This window comes from Balaenoptera borealis (genome assembly GCF_965194805.1).
Source record: "Balaenoptera borealis genome assembly, chromosome: 11".
In the NCBI taxonomy this organism is placed as follows: Eukaryota; Metazoa; Chordata; class Mammalia; order Artiodactyla; family Balaenopteridae; genus Balaenoptera; species Balaenoptera borealis.
In genome coordinates this window covers 40,212,932-40,234,737 of record NC_138868.1, presented here as the reverse complement: position 1 = coordinate 40,234,737, position 21,806 = coordinate 40,212,932, and the positions used below count along the sequence as shown (strand labels likewise).

The window sequence follows — 21,806 nt, the reverse complement described above, 5'->3', positions numbered from 1 at the left end:
TCTAGACGTCAGTGTTGCTATTGAATTGTCTGTTTCCTGATCCTACATGACCTACTTTTTTTTTCCTCTCTGGAAGCTTTTGTAATTTTATCTCTATCTCTACTGCTTTAAAATTTTACAATAATTTACCTTGGTGTGGATCTTTTTTCATTCATTGTCCTGGGCACCTGGATGCTCTTTCAATCTGAAAATTCATGACCTTCAGTTCTGGACACTTTTCTTGTATTACTTCTTTTTCTACCCTACTCCATTTTGTATCCTCTCTTTCTGGAATGGTGCTATTAGTCAGATGTTGGTACTTCTAAAATGATTGTCTAAAATGCTTACTTTTTCTTTACTTTTCATTCTACTTTCTGAGCGCTTCTGAGAAAGTTTTCTTCCCCCAAATGAAAGGATAGAGCTTCCTGAAGAAAAGATCTTTTGTCACTCCACCCCCCAGCTTTCTTTTTTTAAATGTGGCTGTGATGCCTAGAGTGGCAAGAACCATCTTACAATCATGAGACATACATACAAAGATGAAAAAGGTAATTCAAAACTTCAAAGACAACTAGAACTGTTCCTGGCACATAGCAAGTACTCCATAAATATTTGTAAAATGAATAAATGTTCAAAGAATAATGAGAAAGGTAAGGAAAAGAATAGAGTCTAAGACTTTAATAATATCACTGCACTGCTATAACAGCCCTAAAATTTCAAGCTCCAGACTTATTATTACATGAAATAAGTAACTGTTTTCACTGCTTAAGACAATGTAGCCAAAAAACATTCCTTACTATTATGGACTGGCAATAAGTATTCAGTTAGTTGTAGACAGTATTAGCCTTATTCTAGATGTCATATAGTTTAGATCTACTATTAGTCTCATTTTATATGTTCAATAATCTAAATTTTATAATACAGTTGTCTTCTCTGAGTTTTTAATATCTCTCTAAAATTGTAGAGCCTGAAACTGGGCACTACTTCTCGAAAAAGATTGATCTGTGGTTTCACAAAATGTCACAATAGGAAGATTTGGTCGTTTATTCTTTTTCATGCAATATTCTTATTTATACTGAATCACACCTAACTGTTTGTTTAACAACTAAGTTACTTTGATGGTCATGCTTAGCTTCTATATTCTGATGTCTGGATAATTTTCAAATTTATTTTATTAAGTTTTAAAAACAATAAGCATGATAATATTCATTATAACTAGTGGGATAATATTGAGATCATTGGGAAAAAGTTAATAAAACCAAACTTCTCATTCCCACCTCCCTGAGATTAATAACCTCCACATATTTTTCATATCTTTCTTCATGTTTATTCGAACATATACACATATATGTATATTGAATATATATAGTCTACGATATTTGTTAGAAAAATTAGATGATGCTATTTACATTGCAATTTGCTTTCACAGCAGTGCACAGACATTCCTTCAGATTTAGATCAGTGTATTCTGTTAATAGCTGCATATATTATAGCTGGATATACTACAATTACTTATAACCCTACCCCTATTAATGAGCATACAAATTATTTGTAATTTTTTAATACCATAAAAATGCTGCAATAAATATCCTTTATTATTGTTGTTTTTGTTGCTGTTTGATTTCCAAAGTGAACTGTCAGTTTTTTAAAAATTGTGTGTTTTAATTCAGTAGATACTATCTGATAACTTTCAAAAAAGTTGTAGCAATTCACTCTCCCATTAGCAACATATAAGAATGCTCATTTCCCCTCATCCTTTTCTGCATTAGTCTCTTTGTTCTATTTCTGTCAATCTGATGACAAATAGTATATCATTAATGTTTAATTTCATTTCTCTGATTATCTTTTCATGTATTGCTTGGCTGTGTGTATTTTATATTTTCTCTTCTGTAAACTGACAGAAGATACTGACATTGTATCCTATGGCACACACTGCCAATTGCCTACTTATTAGCCACCCCCACCTTGCAAAAAGAAAACTATTTTTCAATATTGGAACCTATGTGATTCATATGCATATCTTTAGCACTAACTGATGAATACTGATTAATCTAAGATAATTCATTCATCCTTCATTCATTTATTAATTCTATAAATATTTATTGAGCACCTATTGCATGCCACAATGAGCAAAGTCCCTCCCTGCCTTCATGGAATTTATATTCTAGAGTGGAAAGATTCACAGGCCAATAAATAAATATATAACATATTAGGAGATAGTAAGAGCTATATTTTTAAAAAGCAAGGTAAGGGTACAGGCCAGGGATAAGAATGAGGGTGGTTAATATATTATATAGGGTAGTCAAGAAAGCCCTCTCTGGGCTTCCCTGGTGGCGCAGTAGTTAAGAATCTGCCTGCTAATGCAGGGAACATGGGTTCGAGCCCTGGTCCGGGAAGATCCCATATGCTGCAGAGTAACTAGGCCCAGGCACCACAACTACTGAGCCTGCGCTCTAGAGCCTGCGCTCTAGAGCCCGTGAGCCACAACTGCTGAAGCCTGTGCACCTAGAGCCCATGCTCCGCAACAAGAGAAGCCACTGCAATGAGAAGCCCGCACACTGCAACAAAGAGCAGTCTCCGCTTGCCACAACTAGACAAAGCCCACGTGCAGCAACGAAGACCCCATGCAGCCAAAAATAAATAAATAAATAAATTTATTAAAAAAAAAAAAGAAAGCCCTCTCTGATAACAAATAACGCTATAACACTTTGCAGATAGTGCAGGTAACTTAGAGTATCCCCAATTTCTCCATTCTGTCCTTTCTAACAACACTGTCATTCATTTCACTTATCCTTAAGCTACGATCACCCAATACATTGTTGCTATTATTATTTTAAATGAACAGTTATCTATGAGATCAATTAAGAATAAGAAAAGTAAAAGTTTTGTCTTACCTTCATTTATTTCTTCTTTAACAAAAAAAAAACTGACTATTTTCCTATTTTCTGACTATTTTCCTTCTCTATGAAGAACTCTTAACATATCTTACAAGGCAGGTCTACTGGCAACAAATTCCCTCAATTTTTGTTTATCTGAGAAAGTCTTTATTTTTCTTCACTTTTGAAGGACAATTTTGCTGGATACAGAATTCTAGACTGGTAAAGGGTTTTCTTTCAACACTTTAGATATTTCACTCTATTCTTTTGTTTGTGTGGTTTGTGAAGAGAAGCCCAATATTACTCTTATTCTTGTTCCTCTACAAGTAAGGTGGTTTTTCCATTCGGTTTCTTTCAAGATGTCCTCTTTGTCTTTGTTTTTTTGCAGTTATATCCTCCATGAATATAAGTACAAAAATCCTTAACAAAATAATAACAAATCACATCCAACAATACATTAAAAGGATGATTGGTAATGACAAAGTAGGAATTCAAGATTAGTTTAACATTCAAAAATCAATGATATTCTGAAAGAGAAATTAAGAAAACAATCCCATTTATAACTGCATCAAAAAGAATAAAATATGTAGGAATAAATCTAACTAAGAAGGTAAAAGACCATACTCAGAAAACTATAAGATATTGATGAAAACAATTGAAGACAACACCAACAAATGGAAAGATATGCTGTGCTCATGAACTGAAAGAATTAATATTGTTAAAATGACCATACTACCCAAGGCAATCTACAGATTCAAAGCAACCCCTATCAAAATATCAGTGGCACTTTTTACAGAACTAGAAAAAATAATTCTAAAATATGTGTGGGAATACAAAAGACCCCAAATACCCAAAACAATCTTAAGAAAGAAGAACACAGCTGGAGGTGTCATGCTTTCTGATTTCAAACTATACTACAAAGCTTCAGTAATCAAAACAGTATGGTACTGACACAAAAACAGACAAATAGATCAATGAAACCAGAAATGAACCCACACTTACATGGTCAATTAATCTATGACAAAGGAGACAAGAATACACAATGAAGAAAAGACAGCCTCTTCAATAAATGGTGTTGAGCAAACTAGACAGCTACATACAAAAGAATCAAACTGAACTACTTTCTCATACCCTATACAAAAATAAATCAAAATGAATTAAAGACTTAAATGTAAGATCTGAAACCATAAAACTCCCAAGGGAAAAAAAAAAGGCATAGTCTCCTTGATATTGGTATTAGCAACATTTTTTTGGATATATCTCCTCAGGCAAGGGAAACAAAACCAAAAATAAACAAATGGGACTACGTCAAACTGAAAAGATTTTGCACAGCAAAGGAAATGATCAACAAAATGAAAAGGACACCTACAGAATGGGGGAAGATATTTGCAAACCGTATGTCTGATAAGGGGTTATATCCAATATATACAAAGAACTAATTCAACTCAACATCAAAAAAACAAACAACTCGGGGACTTCCCTAGTGGTGCAGTGGATAAGACTCCGCACTCCCAATGCAGGGGGCCCAGGTTCGATCCCTGGTCAGGGAACTAGATACCACATGCATGCTGCAACAAAGATTTCACAGATACCACAACTAAGGAGCCCACCTGCCACAACTAAGGAGCCCACCTGCCATAGCTAAGACCTGGTGCAACCAAATAAATTAATTTTTAAAAAGCCCTCAATTTTAAAAATGGTCATTTTTCCAAAGGAGATATACAGATGGCCAACAGGCACATGAAAAGATGTTCCACATCACTAATCATCAGGAAAATGCAAATCATAACCACAAGGAAATATCCCCTCACATCTGTTTAGAATGGCTATTATCAAAAAGACAACAAATAACAAGTATTGGCAAGGATGTGGAGAAAAAAGGAACCCCTGTGTACTGTTGGTGGGAATTTAAACTGGTGCAGCCACTATGGAAAACAGTATTGAGTTTCCTAAAAAATTAAAAGTAGAACTACCATACAATCTAGCAATTCCACCTCTGGGTATTTTCCTGAAGAAAATGAAAACAGTAATTTCAAAAGATTTATGCACCCCTATGTTCACTGCAGGATTATTTACAATAGCCAAGATGTGGAAACGAGCTAAATGCCCATCAGTAGATGAATGGGTAAAGAAGATGTGAGATACACACACACACACACACACACACACACACACACAATGGAATATTACTCAGCCATCAAAAAGAACAAATTCTTGCCATTTGTGACAACATGGGTGGAGGGTATAATACTAAGTGAAATTAGTCAGACAAAGAAAGACAACTACTGTATGATTTCACTTATATGTGGAATCTAAAATAAACAAAATAAATGAGCAAACATAACAAAACAGAAAGAGTCATAGATACAGAGAACAAACGGGTGGTATCCAGAGGGGAAAAGGTAGGAAGATGAATGAAATAGGTGAGAGAGATTTAGAGGCACAAACATCCAGTTACAAAATAAATGAGTCATGGGGATAAAATGTGCAGCATGGGTAATATAGTCAATAATACTTAAATATCTTTGTAAGGTGACAGATGGTAACTAGACTTACTGTGGTGATCATTTTGTAATATATAGAAATATCAAATCACTATGTTGTTCACCAAGAACTATCATAGTGTTTTAGATCTACTTATACTTCAAAAACAAACAAACTCATAAAAAAATAGATCAGATTGTGGTTAACAGAGGCAGGGAATTGGGAAAACAGGAAATTGGAGGAAGGTGGTCAAAGGTACAAACTTCCAGTTATAAGATAAACAAGTAGTAGGAATGTAATGTACAACATGATTAATATAATTAACACTGCTTAATTATAGGTATGAAAGTTGTTAAGAGAGTAAATCCCAAGTGTTGTCATCAGAGGGAAAAATTTTTTTCTTTTTTTCTGTATCTATATGAGATGATAGATAGTCACTAACCTTATTTTGGTAATCATTTCATGATGTATGTAAGTCAAATCATTATGCTGTTTATTTTAAGCTTATACAGTTTTGTATGTCAATTGTATCTCAATAAAGCTGGAAAAAAGACAACACAACTTATCAAAATTTGTGGGATACAATGAAAGCTTAGAGGGATACTTGTAGCATCAGATGCACATATTTGAAAAAAAAGAAAAATCTAAAATCAATAATCTAATTTTCCACCTTAGGAAACTAGAAAAAAGAAGAGCAAATTAAATCCAAAGTAAATAGAAGTAGAGTAATAATAAAAATTAAAGCTGAAATCAAAGAAATTGAAAACAGGAAGTAAGTAGAGAAAATCGATAAAACCAAAAGCTGATTCCACTATGGAGAACAGTATGGAGGTTCCTTAAAAAAACTAAAAATAGAGTTACCATATGATCCAGCAATCCCACTCCTGGGCATATATCCAGAGAAAACTACTTCAAAAAGATGCATGCAACCTAGTGTTCACAGCAGCACTATTTACAATAGCCAAGACATGGAAGCAACCGAAATGTCCATCGAAAGATGAATGAATAAAGATGTGGCATATACATACAATGGAATATTACTCAGCCATAAAAAAAAATGAAATAATGCCATTTGCAGCAAACATGGATAGACCTAGAGATTATCATATTAAGTGAAGTAAGTCAGACAGAGAAAGACAAATATCATATGACATTTATCATGATATCACTTATATGTGGAATCTTAAAAAATGACACAAATGGGAGGAGCTTCAAGATGGCGGAAGAGTAAGATGCGGAGATCACCTTCCTCTCCACAAATACATCAGAAATACAACTACACGTGGAACAGCTCCTATAGAACACCTACTGAACGCTGGCAGAAGACCTCAGACCTCCCAAAAGGCAAGAAACTCCCCACGTACCTGGGTAGGGCAAAAGAAAAAAGAAAAAACAGAGACAAAAGAATAGGGACAGGACCTGCACCTCTGGGAGGGAGCTGTGAAGGAGGAAAGGTCTCCACACACTAGGAGCCCCTTCACGGGCAGAGACTGCGGGTGGCGGAGTCGGGGAGCTTTGAAGCCACGGAGGAGAGCGCAGCAACAGGGGTGCGGAGGGCACAACGGAGAGATTCCCGCACAGAGGATCGGTGCCGACCAGCACTCACCAGCCCGAGAGGCTTGTCTGCTCACCCGCCAGGGCGGGCGGGGGCTGGGAGCTGAGGCTCGGCTTCAGTTGGATCGCAGGGAGAGGACTGGGGTTTGCTGCGAGAACACAGCCTGAAGGGGTTAGCGCACCACTGCTAGCTGGGAGGGAGTCCGGGAAAAGGTCTGGAGCTGCCGAAGAGGCAAGAGACTTTTTCTTTCCTCTTTGTTTCCTGTTGCGCGAGGAGAGGAGATTAAGAGCGCCGCTTAAAGGAGCTCCACAGACGGGCATGAGCCGCGGCTATCAGCGCGGACCCCAGAGACGGGCATGATATGCTAAGGCTGCTGCTGCCACCACCAAGAAGCCTGTGTGCAAGCACAGGTCACTCTCCACACCTCCCATCCCAGGAGCCTGTGCAGCCCGCCACTGCCATGGTCCCATGATTCAGGGACAACTTCCCCAGAACACACGGCGCACCTCAGGCTGTTGCAATGTCATACAGGCCTCTCCCGCCGCAGGCTCGCCCCGCATCCGCACTCCTCCCTTCCCCCGGCCTGAGTGAGCCAGAGCCCCCGAATCAGCTGCTCCTTTAACCCCGTCCTGCCTGAGCAAAGAACAGATGCCCTCATGCGACCTACACGGAGAGGTGGGGCCAACTCCAAAGCTGAACCCCAGGAGCTGTGCGAACAAAGAAGAGAACGGAAAATTTCTCCCAGCAGCCTCAGGAGCAGCGGATTAAATCCCCACAATCAATTTGATGTACCCTGCATCTGTGGAATACATGAATAGACAACGAATCATCCCAAATTGAGGAGGTGGACTTTGGGAGCAACGATATATATATATTTTTTTCCCTTTTTCTCTTTTTGTGAATGTGTATGTGTATGCTTCTGTGTGTGATTTTGTCTGTATAGCTTTGCTTTTACCATTTGTCCTAGGGTTCTGTCCGTTCATTATTTTTCTTACTTTAAAATGTTTTTTTCTTAATAATTATTTTTTACTTTTTATTTTACTAACTTTATTTTATTTTCTTTTATTTTATCTTCTATCTTTCTTCCTTTCTATTTTTTCTCCCTTTTTATTCTGAACCGTGTGGATGAAAGGCTCCTGACGCTCCAGCCAGGCGTCAGGGCTGTGCCTCTCAGGTGGGACAGCCAACTTCAGGAAACTGGTCCACAAGAGACCTCCCAGCTCCACGTAATATCAAACGGCGAAAATCTCCCAGAGATCTCCATCTCAACGCTAAGACCCAGCTTCACTCAATGACCAGCAAGGTACAGTGCTGGACACCCTATGCCAAACAACTAGCAAGACAGGAACACAACCCCATCCATTAGCAGAGAGGCTGCCTAAAATCATAATAAGGCCACAGACACCCCAAAACACATCACCAGACGTGGACCTGCCCACCAGAAAGACAAGATCCAGCCTCATGCACCAGAATACAGGCACCAGTCCCCTCCACCAGGAAGCCTGCACAACCCACTGAACCAACCTTAGCCACTGGGGGCAGACACCAAAAACGGGAACTACGAACCTGCAGCCTGCAAAAAGGAGACCCCAAACACAGTAAGTTAAGCAAAATGAGAAGACAGAAAAACACACAGCAGATGAAGGAGCAAGGTAAAAACCCACAAGACCTAACAAATGAAGAGGAAATAGGCAGTCTACCTGAAAAAGAATTCAGAATAACAATAGTAAAGATGATCCAAAATCTTGGAAATAGAATAGAGAAAATACAAGAAACGTTTAACAAGGACCTAGGAGAACTAAAGAGCAAACAAACAATGATGACCAACACAATAAATGAAATAAAAAATCCTCTAGAAGGGATCAATAGCAGAATAACTAAGGCAGAAGAACGGATAAGTGACCTGGAAGATAAAATAGTGGAAATAACTACTGCAGAGCAGAATAAAGAAAAAAGAATGAAAAGAACGGAGGACAGTCTCAGAGACCTCTGGGACAACATTAAATGCACCAACATTCGAATTATAGGGGTCCCAGAAGAAGAAGAGAAAAAGAAAGGGACTGAGAAAATATTTGAAGAGATTATAGTTGAAAACTTCCCTTATATGGGAAAGGAAATAGTTAATCAAGTCCAGGAAGCACAGAGAGTCCCATACAGGATAAATCCAAGGAAAAACACGCCAAGACACATATTAATCAAACTATCAAAAATTAAATACAAAGAAAAAATATTAAAAGCAGCAAGGGAGAAACAACAAATAACACACAAGGGAATCCCCATAAGGTTAACAGCCGATCTTTCAGCAGAAACTCTGCAAGCCAGAAGAGAGTGGCAGGACATATTTAAAGTGATGAAGGAGAAAAACCTACAACCAAGATTACTCTACCCAGCAAGGATCTCATTCAGATTTGATGGAGAAATTCAAACCTTTACAGACAAGCAAAAGCTAAGAGAATTCAGCACCACCAAACCACCTTTACAACAAATGCTAAAGGAACTTCTCTAGGCAGGAAACACAAGAGAAGGAAAAGACCTACAATAACAAGCCCAAAACAATTAAGAAAATGGTCATAGGAACATACATATCGATAATTACCTTAAATGTGAATGGATTAAATGCTCCAACCAAAAGACACAGGCTTGCTGAATACAAAAACAAGACCCATATATATGCAGTCTACAAGAGACCCACTTTAGACCTAGGGACACATACAGACTGAAAGTGAGGGGATGGAAAAAGATATTCCATGCAAGTGGAAATCAAAAGAAAGCTGGAGTAGCTATACTCATATCAGATAAAATAGACTTTAAAATAAAGAATGTTACAAGAGACAAGGAAGGACACTACATAATGATCAAGGGATCAATCCAAGAAGAAGATACAACAATTATAAATATATATGCACCCAACATAGGAGCACCTCAATACATAAGGCAACTGCTAACAGCTATAACAGAGGAAGTTGACAGTAACACAGTAATAGTGGGGGACTTTAACACCTCACTTACACCAATGGACAGATCATCCAAAATGAAAATAAATAAGGAAACACAAGCTTTAAATGACACAATAGACCAGATAGATTTAATTGATATTTATAGGACATTCCATCCAAAAACAGCAGAATACACTTTCTTCTCAAGTGCTCATAGAACATTCTCCAGGATAGATCACATCTTGGGTCACAAATCAAGCCTCAGTAAATTTAAGAAAATTGAAATCATACCAAGCATCTTTTCTGACCACAACGCTATGAGATTAGAAATGAATTACAGGGAAAAAAACGTAAAAAACACAAACACATGGAGGCTAAACAATACGTTACTAAATAACCAAGAGATCACTGAAGAAATCAAAGAGGAAATAAAAAAATACCTAGAGACAAATGACAATGAAAACACGACGACCCAAAACCTATGGGATGCAGCAAAAGCAGTTCTAAGAGGGAAGTTTATAGCTATACAAGCTTACCTAAAGAAACAAGAAAAATCTCAAGTAAACAATCTAACCTTACACCTAAAGGAACTAGAGAAAGAAGAACAAACAAAACCCAAAGCTAGCAGAAGGAAAGAAATCATAAAGATCAGAGTGGAAATAAATGAAATAGAAACAAAGAAAACAATAGCAAAGATCAATAAAACTAAAAGCTGGTTCTTTGAGAAGATAAACAAAATTTATAAGCCATTAGCCAGACTCATCAAGAAAAAGAGGGAGAGGACTCAAATCAATAAAATCAGAAATGAAAAAGGAGAAGTTACAACAGACACCGCAGAAATACAAAGCATCCTAAGAGACTACTACAAGCAACTTTATGCCAATAAAATGGACAACCTGGAAGAAATGGACAAATTCTTAGAAAGGTATAACCTTCCAAGACTGAACCAGGAAGAAACAGAAAATATGAACAGACCAATCACAAGTAATGAAATTGAAACTGTGATTAAAAATCTTCCAACAAACAAAAGTCCAGGACCAGATGGCTTCACAGGTGAATTCTATCAAACATTTAGAGAAGAGCTAACACCTATCCTTCTCAAACTCTTCCAAAAAATTGCAGAGGAAGGAACACTCCCAAACTCATTCTATGAGGCCACCATCACCCTGATACCCAAACCAGACAAAGACACTACAAAAAAAGAAAATTACACACCAATATCGCTGATGAATATAGATGCAAAAATCCTCAACAAAATACTGGCAAACAGAATCCAACAACACATTAAAAGGATCATACACCACGATCAAGTGGGATTTATCCCAGGGATGCAAGGATTCTTCAATATATGCAAATCAATCAATGTGATACACCATATTAACAAATTGAAGAATAAAAACCATATGATCATCTCAATAGATGCAGAAAAAGCTTTTGACAAAATTCAACACCCATTTATGATAAAAACTCTCCAGAAAGTGGGCATAGAGGGAACCTACCTCAATATAATAAAGGCCATATATGACAAACCCACAGCAAACATCATTCTCAACGGTGAAAAACTGAAAGCATTTCCTCTAAGATCAGGAACGAGACAAGGATGTCCACTCTCACCACTATTATTCAACATAGTTCTGGAAGTCCTAGCCACAGCAATCAGAGAAGAAAAAGAAATAAAAGGAATACAAATTGGAAAAGAAGAAGTAAAACTGTCACTGTTTGCAGATGACATGATACTATACATAGAGAATCCTAAAACTGCCACCAGAAAACTGCTAGAGCTAATTAATGAATATGGTAAAGTTGCAGGATACAAAATTAATGCACAGAAATCTCTTGCATTCCTATACACTAATGATGAAAAATCTGAAAGAGAAATTATGGAAACACTCCCATTTACCATTGCAACAAAAAGAATAAAATAGCTAGGAATAAACCTACCTAGGGAGACAAAAGACCTGTATGCAGAAAACTATAAGACATTGATGAAAGAAATTAAAGATGATACCAACAGATGGAGAGATATACCATGTTCTTGGATTGGAAGAATCAACATTGTGAAAATGAGTATACTACCCAAAGCAATCTACAGATTCAATGCAATCCCTATCAAATTACCAATGGCATTTTTTACGGAGCTAGAACAAATCATCTTAAGATTTTTATGGAGACACAAAAGACCCCGAATAGCCAAAGCAGTCTTGAGGGAAAAAAACGGAGCTGGAGGAATCAGACTCCCTGACTTCAGACTATACTACAAAGCTACAGTAATCAAGACAATATGGTACTGGCACAAAAACAGACACATAGATCAATGGAACAAGATAGAAAGCCCAGAGATAAACCCACGCACCTATGGTCAACTAATCTATGACAAAGGAGGCAAAGATATACAATGGAGAAAAGACAGTCTCTTCAATAAGTGGTGCTGGGAAAACTGGACAGCTACATGTAAAAGAATGAAATTAGAATACTCCCTAACACCATACACAAAAATAAACTCAAAATGGATTAGAGACCTAAATGTAAGACTGGACACTATAAAACTCTTAGAGGAAAACATAGGAAGAACACTCTTTGACATAAATCACAGCAAGATCCTTTTTGATCTACCTCCTAGAGTAATGGAAATAAAAACAAAAATAAACAAATGGGACCTAATGAAACTTCAAAGCTTTTGCACAGCAAAGGAAACCATAAACAAGACGAAAAGACAACCCTCAGAATGGGAGAAAATATTTGCAAACGAATCAACGGACAAAGGATTAATCTCCAAAATATATAAACAGCTCATTCAGCTCAATATTAAAGAAACAAACACCCCAATCCAAAAATGGGCAGAAGACCTAAATAGACATTTCTCCAAAGAAGACATACAGACGGCCATGAAGCACATGAAAAGATGCTCAACATCACTAATTATTAGAGAAATGCAAATCAAAACTACAATGAGGTATCACCTCACACCCGTCAGAATGGGCATCATCAGAAAATCTACAAACAACAAATGCTGGAGAGCGTGTGGAGAAAAGGGAACCCTCTTGCACTGTTGGTGGGAATGTAAATTGATACAGCCACTATGGAGAACAATATGGAGGTTCCTTAAAAAACTAAAAATAGAATTACCATATGACCCAGCAATCCCACTACTGGGCATATACCCTGAGAAAACCGTAATTCAAAAAGACACATGCACCCGAATGTTCATTGCAGCACTATTTACAATAGCCAGGTCATGGAAGCAACCTAAATGCCCACCAACAGACGAATGGATAAAGAAGTTGGGGTACATATATACAATGGAATATTACTCAGCCACAAAAAGGAACGAAATTGAGTCATTTGTTGAGACATGGATGGATCTAGAGACTGTCATACAGAGTGAAGTAAGTCAGAAAGAGAAAAACAAATATCGTATATTAACGCATGTATGTGGAACATAGAAAAATGGTACAGATGAGCTGGTTTGCAGGGCATAAGTTGAGACACAGATGTAGAGAACAGACATATGGACACCAAGGGGGGAAAACTGCGGTGGGGTGGGGATGGTGGTGTGCTGAATTGGGCGATTGGGATTGACATGTATACACTGATGTGTATAAAATTGATGACTAATAAGAACCTGCAGTATAAAAAAAACAAACAAAACAACTAATACTAAACTTTCATTGGGTTATTTGTATGGAAATATGTTAATATAAATGTTTCAGACATTACATGAAATTTCTAAAAATCTTATATGTTCTGGTATAATGTTATAAGTCATAATCCTAGTTATTACTTTAAAATGTATATCTCAGAAATAACTAATTTTCTTGTCAACTGCATTATTATGAATTTTCATCAAATCTTTAACCGTGGTCATTTTTAAGTCTTTTGTCATTTACAGACAGTTCTGGGTGTACTCTGATGCTTTTGCAAATATGTTCCTATAAAAGGGTTTCATCTTCAAGAAATTCATAGAAAAGACTCTGACAAGTACAGGTTTCTGGTAACTGACTCTACTGCTGAACTGAATGAATAAGCATTTTCAGAACTCTAATGAAAAACTGATGAACTCATAAAAGTGCTAACAAAAGATCAAGATGAAAAAAAAAATTAATTACGTGGGACTGAGTGAACTGATGAGGATGAGTATAATTTTTGTGACTTTCTGTTTGAATTTAAAAAAAAAAATCCCACAAGGACTCAGAGGCAAAGAATACACAAATCAATTTTCACTGCAAAGTAAAGGAGCTGCTACAGTGGAGGATTACTGGACTGAATGTCAATATTATGACATAGTATGAGTGTGTTTCATGTTTTGTAATTGCAATCATTGTTGCTTTTGTTGTGGTTATCCATGTACAATGCTTGATGTCAGTCTATTTATCTCTTGTAAAAATAAAATACAGTGTGTGAAAAAAAAGGGGGGGGAGGGGGGAATCCCAGCAGGTAATGCAGGAAATATATTAATCAACATTAGTGATCAGATCCTGATGAGGTCCAAAAAAATTAAGAGAAGATAGCATAGTAATTCTGCCATGCTGAGCTGTGAACAGCCCTTGCACTTTGCTTTTCACTGCAAGACTTCTCTCTCCCTCAACTTGAACTTAAGCTTCTTCAGACACAAAGAATCCTAAGGGTGAAGTTCTTAGAGACTCTGTGAATGGGTGGGGCTTCAGCAAACCCAACATTTGGTTAGGTCAATGGCACACAGTCTTGAAAAAAATAGAAAATGTGTTAATTTTGACTCTGTTGTGGGTATTTGGTAACCGGGCTCTGTCTGGGCTACTTTCCCAGTTGCCCACAAAGGGCCTTTCTTCACCTCTCAGCTCCTGATTAATATATCTTCTCATTTTGAATCAAACTTAATAAGGCACTTCTAGGCACTCCGTCCCTGAATCAAGTGTCACTTTACTACTGAGACCACCCCGCATAGCTAGTGTCTCTTATCGTGATTTCAATCTATTATATCAACTTATGCCACCTTCCTCACAAACACTGTTTTAGAGAGTGTCTTGGACTTCCCTGGTGGCACAGTGGTTAAGAATCTGCCTGCCAATGCAGGGGACACGGGTTCGAGCCCTGGTCCGGGAAGATTTCACATGACGCGGAGCAACTAAGCCCCTGTGCCACAACTACTGAGCCTGTGCTCTAGGGCCCACAAGCCACAACTACTGAGCCTGCGTGTTGTAACTACTGAAGCCCGCGAGCCTACAGCCCATGCTCCACAACAAGAGAAGCCACCGCAGTGAGAAGCCCGCGCATCACAACGAAGAATAGCCCCCACTTGCCGCAACCAGAGAAAGCCCACACGCAGCAATGAAGACCCAATGCAGCCAAAAATAAAATAAATAAATAAATAAATTTATTTAAAAAAAGAAAGTGTCTTATGAAGTTTTTCTTTTTAAATTTCCTGTCTCTCCTCTAGAATATAAGGATCTTTAGGCTCAAATCACTGTGTCCTCAGTGCCTGAAGTTAAGGCATAAATATGGCTTCTGTCTTGAAATGGAAGTAATAGGTAAATGGAGTTAATAGGCAGACCAAATACAAGTTAGTAATTTAATAAATGATTGTATTAACTTCCAAAAAAGAATGGTACTGGAACAACTGGTAATCCATGGGCAAAAAAATGAATCTAAACACAGACCATACGCCCTTCACAATTAACTCTAAATGAGTTACATACCTAAATGTGAAATGCAAAACTATAAATCTTCAATAATTAAGAGAAAAGCCTAGATGACCTTGGGCATGGTGATGACATTTTAGATACAATAGCAAGGGCACCTTCCTTGAAAGAAATAGTTGATAAGCTGGACTTCATTAAAATTTAAAACTTCTGCTCTGTGATAGATAATGTCAAGAAATGAGGAGACAAACCAAAAATGGGAGAAAATATTCATAAAAGACATATCTGATAAAGAATTTTTATCAAAAGTATACAAAGAACCCTTAAAACCCACCAATAAAAAAAACAATTTGATTTAAAAATGGGCCAAATACCTTAACAGACATGTCATCAAAGAAGATATACACATAGTAAGTAAGCATATGAAAAGATGTTCAACATCATATGTCATCAGGGAAATGCAAATTAAAAGAACAATGAGATACCACAACACGCCTATTAGATTGGCCGAAATCCAAAAACCTGACAATACCAAATGTTGGTGAGGATGTGGAACAAAAAGAACTCTCATTCATTGCTGCTGAGAATGCAAAATAGTATAGCCACTCTGGTAGACAGTTTGGCAGTTTCCTACAAAACTAAACATATTCTTACCATACAATCCTGCAATCACACTCCTTGGTATTTAACCAAAGGAACTGAAAACCTATATCCACAAAAAACCTGCACATGGATGTTTATAGTAGCTTTATTCATAATTGCCAAAACTTGGAAGCCACCAAGATGTCTTTCAGTAGGTGAATGGCTAAAGAAACTATGGTAGAAATTCCCTGGTGGTGCAGTGGTTAAGAATCCGCCTGCCAATGCAGGGGACACGGGTTCGAGCCCTGGTCTGGGAAGATCCCACATGCCGCGGAGCAACTAAGCCCGTGTGCCACAACTACTGAGCCTGCGCTCTAGAGCCCACGAGCCACAACTATTGAGCCCATGTGCCACAGCTACTGAAGCCTGTGAGCCTAGAGCCCATGCTCTGCAACAAGAGAAGCCACCGCAATGAGAAGTCTGTGCACCGCAGCGAAGAGTAGCTCTCACTTGCCGCAACTAGAGAAAGCCCACACACAGCAACGAAGATCCAATGCAGCCAAAAATAAATAATTTTTTTAAAAAAAGAAAGAAAGAAACTATGGTACATCCAGACAATGGAATATTATTCAGCACTAAAAAGAAATGAAATATCAAGTCATGAAAAGACATGGAGAATATGTATTAAATGTATATTACTAAGTGAAAGAAGCCAGTGTGGAAAGACTACAGTTGACTCCTGAACAATGAGGGTTTGACCTATGTGGTTCCACTTATATGTGAATATTTTCAATACTAAATACTACAGTACTACAGGGTCTGTGGTTCGTTGAATATGCATTTGGAGAGGAATCGCAGATACAGAAGGCTGACCAAAAGTTACATTCGAATTAACCCTTGCATTGTTCAAGGGTCAACGGTACATAGTGTATGATTCCAACTATATGACATTCTGGAGAAGGCAAAACTATGGAGACAGTAAGAAGATCAGTTGTTACCAGGGGTTGGACTGTGGGAAAGGCAGAGAGATGAGCAGGCAGAGCACAGAGGACTTTTTAGGGCAGTAAAAATATTTTCTACAATACTATAATGATGGATATGTAAATGGGCTTTGCAAATGGGCTTTTGTATGTGTTGGGGCATGCCTTCAACATTTAGCCCAGTTAGTTTACAACTCTACCTTAGTTCTCACTTTCTACTTGCACAGAAGTCAGCCAAAGGTGAGAGCTAGGGCCTTACCAGGTATTTTCTGAGTGTGTGCTTAGCCCTGCACATGTACTTGTCCTTCTAGATTCCAGGAACATGTGGGAGCTTTTCAAAGTGCTAATTCCCCAAAGCATCTCATGCCCCAGCCTTTCCTCTGAACTTTTTGGTTATTTTACCGCTTGCCCCAACAGCTATACTTTGTCCCAGGTGGCAGTGACAAATACGTGTGCCTTTAAATGTTTTCAACCCTCCCCTGGATTGCCATCTCAGCCCTGGGAGAGTTCCCTTGGGCAAAATAAAGGCATGTCCTTTAAGCTGGTCCTTCAGAGAGTCACCAGACAGGTCAAAACCACAATTCTTTGATAATAATGTCCATTCTGCTCATCTGGTACTATGTTCCTGTACTGGAAATGTGTACTATTATCTTCAAAGCCTCCACCAAGGTGGAGTGGAGTGAGAAAAAACCAGGGGAAGTTAAAGTGCCACAAAGCTCTCTTATAGAGATTCAGGGTTTTTTTTCAACTTTTTGATTAACCATGTTGTGTTAGTTTCAGGTGTACAACAAAGTGATTCAGTTATCCATATACATGTATCTATTCTTTTTCAAATTAATTTCCCCTTTAGGTTGTTACATAATATTGAGCAGAGTTCCCTGTGCTATTCAGTAGGTCCCTGTTGGTTATCCATTTTAAATATACCAATGTGTACGTGTCAGTCCCAAACTCCCTAACTGTCCTTCCCCACCACCACCCTTCCCCCTGGTAACCATAAGTTCATTCTCTCAGTCTGTAAATCTGTTTGTTTTGTAAATAACTTCATTTGTATCATTTTTTTTAGATCCCACATATAAGTGATATCATACAATATTTCTCTTTCTCTGTCTGACTTACTTCACTCAGTATGACAATCTCTAAGTCCATCCATGTTGCTGCAAATGGCATTATTTCATTCTTTTTAATGGCTGAGTAATATTCCATTGTGTATATATACCACGAATTGATTAAGTGTTCCCCTTGCTGCTGTAAGCTTTTTCATTAGTTTCCAGAGTTTTGAAAAACTTGAGTTTGACATTTTTTGCAAGCTTATCACTGCTCTTCTGGAGGGATGTGCTTTGGGAGTTTCCTATTCTGCCATTTTTGCTTATGTTACTCAGCACTGATTTATATTTAATGTTAAACCAACTTTGCATTCCTGGGAGGGAAATCCACTTGGTCATGATGAATTATCCTTTTTACATGTTGTTGCATTTTATTTGTTAAACTTTTAAAAATTTGTTAATGTGTGTTTATGAGGAATTTTGATCTGTGATTTTCTTTCTTGTGATGCTATTGTGTGGTTTTGATGGCAGAGTAAAATTGGCCTCATAAAATGAGTTGAGAAATATTTCTCCTGCTTCAATTTTCTGGAAGGTTTTTGTAGAATTGGTACTATTTCTACCTTTGATAGAATTTACCAATGAAGCCATCTAGCCCTGGAGTTCCTTTCTGAGAAGGTTTTGAACTACAAAATCAATTGCTTTAATAGATATGCAGATAACAAAGTTGTTCATCTCTTCTTAAGTGAGCTTTGATAGTTTGTGTCTTTTATGGAAACTTTCCCACTTTTTTCTAAGCTGTCAAATCTATAGGCATAAAGTTGTTTATAATACTCCTTTATTATCCCTTTAATATCTTTAGAATATCTGTTGGTGTTATTTGTGCCTTTTTTTCTTTTTTCCTTATCACTTTGACTAGCTTGTCATCCATTTTATTAATCTTCTCAAAGTACCAACTTTGGTTTCATTGATTTTCCTTATAGTTTTTCTTTCTTCTATTTCATTGATTCTTGCTCTGATGTTTATTATTCCCTTTCTTCTGCTTACTTGGGTTCATTTTATTTATTTTCTATTTCTTAAGGTTGAAACTGAGGTCATGGATTTCAGAAGTTTCTTTTTTTATTAATTTTATTGGAGTATATTTGCTTTACAATGTTGTGTTAGTTTCTTGCTGTACAGCAAAGTGAATCAGTCATACGTACACATATATCCACTCTTTCTTATTTTTAAAAAATTTTTTAAATTATTTATTTATTTATTTTGGTGTGTTGGGTCTTCATTTCTGTGCAAGGGCTTTCTCTAGTTGCGGCGAGCGGGTGCCACTCTTCATCGCAGTGCGCAGGCCTCTCACTGTCGCGGCCTCTCTTGTTGCAGAGCACAAGCTCCAGACGCGCAGGCTCAGTAGCTGTGGCTCACGGGCCTAGTTGCTCCACGGCATGTGGGATCTTCCCAGACCAGGGCTTGAACCCGTGTCCCCTGCATTGGCAGGCAGATTCTCAACCACTGCGCCACCAGGGAAGTCCAAGAAATCTGTAACTGGCTGTGATCAATTAATTGTAAACACCACTGCACGCAGACCAGCCTAATTTATTTTTAAATATTTATTTATTTATGTATTCAGGCTGGGCCAGGTCTTCATTGTGGCACACGGGATCTTCATTGCAGCATGCGGGATCTTTTAGTTGCAGCATGCAGGCTCATAGCTGTGGCATGTGGGCTTCTTAGTTGCGGCATGTGGACTTCTTAGTTGTGGCATGTGGACTCTTAGTTGTGGCATATGGACTCTTAGTTGCAGTATGCATGTGGGATCTAGTTCCCTGAGCAGGAATCAAATCCAGGGCCCCTGCATTGGGAGCATGGAGTCTTACCTACTGGACCACCAGAGAAGTCCCTATCCACTCTTCTTTAGATTTCCTCCCCATTTAGGTCATCATAGAGCACTGAGGAGACCTTTCTTGTTTTTTAATAGGCTTTTAGTCTTATAAATTTCCCTCTAAGTAGTAACTGAGCAGCATCCTACAAATTTTGATATGTTGCATTTTAATTTTCATTCCATTCAAAATACATTAGAATTGCCTTTCTGGTTTCTTTTTGACCTATGTGTTCTTTATAAATGTGCTACCTAGCTTTCAAATATTTGAGATTTTCTGGAAACCTCTCTGTTACTGATTTCTAATTTATGTCTGTTGTGATCATAGAATATATTTGAATGATTTGAATCATTTTAAATTCATTGAGAATTCTTTTCTGGTCCAGAATATGGTCTATCTTGGTAAACATCCCCTGTGCACTTGAAAACAGTGTGCATTCTGCTGTTACTAGGTACAGTGTTCTATAAATGTCAATTAGGTCAAGTTGGTTGATAATATTGTTCAAGACTTTTATATCCTTCCTCATTTCCTGTCTACTTGTTCTATCAATTATTGAGAGAATATTGTTGAAATCTCCAACTCTAATTTTGAATTTCTATATCTAATTTCAGTTTTATCTATTTTTTCTTTATGTATTTTGACACTGTTATCAGGTGCATAAACAGTTAAGATTGTTATGTCTTCTTGATGAATTGACACTCTTTATTCCTAGTAATAGTCTTTGCTCTGAAACCTACTTTGTCTTGTATTAAAATAGCAATTCCAGGGCTTCCCTGGTGGCGCAGTGGTTGAGAATCTGCCTGCCAATGCAGGGGACACGGGTTCAAGCCCTGGTCTGGGAAGATCCCACATGCCACGGAGCAACTGGGCCCGTGAGCCACAATTACTGAGCCTGCGCGTCTGGAGCCTGTGCTCTGCAACAAGAGAGGCCGCGATGGTGAGAGGCCCGCGCACCGCGATGAAGAGTGGTCCCCACTTTCCGCAACTAGAGAAAGCCCTCGCACAGAAACAAAGACTCAACACAATCATAAATAAATAAATAAATAAATAAATAAAAGAACGTGAATTTCTTTAAAAAAAAAAAAAAAGCAAACTGGGCTATTCATTTCAGTAACAGTCAAGTGGTCTTAGTTTGCATTCAATTTCCAATCAGTTTCTCAATCTATTTCACCTGAAGTCTTCACATTACCCACTACAAAAAAAAAAAAAAAAAAAGCAATTCCAGATTTCTTTTGGCTCCATTAGCATGGTTTATTTTTCCAAACATTTTACTTCTAACTTATTAAAGTGGGTTTCTTGTAAGCAACATATAGTTGTGTCTTACCTTTCTATCCAATCTGACAAACTCTGCCTTTTAATTGCAGTGCTTAGACCATTTATATTTAATGAGATTATTGATATGGTCAGGTGTCAATCTACCATCTTGCTAATTTTTTAAAAAATGTGTCTCATCTATTCTTTCCATTTTTTTCTATTTCCTGACTTCTTTTGAATTGAATTTCTTTTTATCTCCTATGGTGACTTATTAACTAAAATCCTTTGTTGTACTATTTTACTGGTTGCTTTAGAGTTTGTAGTATACATTTTTAACTTATCAGTGACTACTTCCAAGTAATATTCTCCCATTTCACCTTACAACAGTTTACTTCTTCCCACCTTATATTATTGTTGTCATAAATGTATTTCTATGTTATAAACCCCCAATACATTGTTCATATTTTTGCATTATAAAATCAACTGCCTTTTAAAGATATTTCAATACTAACATTAAAGTATTTTATATTTATTTACACAGTTATTGTTTCTCTTATTCTTCATTCCTTTGTTTATGTTTAGATTTCCAACTGGGATCATTTTCCTGATGCCTAAAGGGTCTTCTTCTAACATTTCT

At 37.5% G+C, this 21,806-nt stretch overlaps 1 long non-coding RNA gene across 1 annotated transcript in view; it reads left to right on the top strand.

Annotated features, from left to right (window-relative positions):
• Positions 1–21,085, top strand: part of LOC309605635 — an 82,621-nt gene extending 61,536 nt beyond the window's left edge. Inside the window, exon 2 of the long non-coding RNA XR_014231461.1 lies at positions 12,251–21,085. This is a non-coding gene — a long non-coding RNA (uncharacterized lncRNA). The remainder of the gene's footprint in view (positions 1–12,250) is intronic.
• Positions 21,086–21,806: the final 721 nt, after the last annotated feature.